The sequence below is a fragment of the Microtus pennsylvanicus genome, chromosome 2 (genome assembly GCF_037038515.1).
Source record: "Microtus pennsylvanicus isolate mMicPen1 chromosome 2, mMicPen1.hap1, whole genome shotgun sequence".
NCBI lineage: Eukaryota > Metazoa > Chordata > Mammalia > Rodentia > Cricetidae > Microtus > Microtus pennsylvanicus.
The window spans coordinates 80,124,483-80,124,841 of record NC_134580.1 but is presented as its reverse complement, the minus strand read 5'-3'; positions in this window follow the sequence as shown (position 1 = coordinate 80,124,841).

Sequence of the window (359 nt, the reverse complement as noted above, 5' to 3'; positions counted from 1 at the left end):
TTGGTTCTTTCCTTCTACCTTGTGGGTCTTGGGGATTGAACTTTGGGTTCTAGGCTTGGCAGTAAGTGACTTTCCCACTGAACTGTTTAGATGTGATAGTCACTGACTTTATGGGGTTGACATTCTAGGGACAGTGTGACTGTAGATACAGTAAAAGACACCAAACGAATCGAATCGCACGGAGCTCACAGAGCACTTGCAGGAGCCCAGCATAGCCCTTTGGTCCCATCCCTTCTTCCCGGCCTGGGGCACACCTCCAGGAGGCCCCGCTTCTTGCCCCACCCTCTTCCAATCCTGTGGCCAATCAGGATGCGGCCATCCCGAGGGTGGGGGTGGTGCTGATTGGTGGAGTCTGAAGT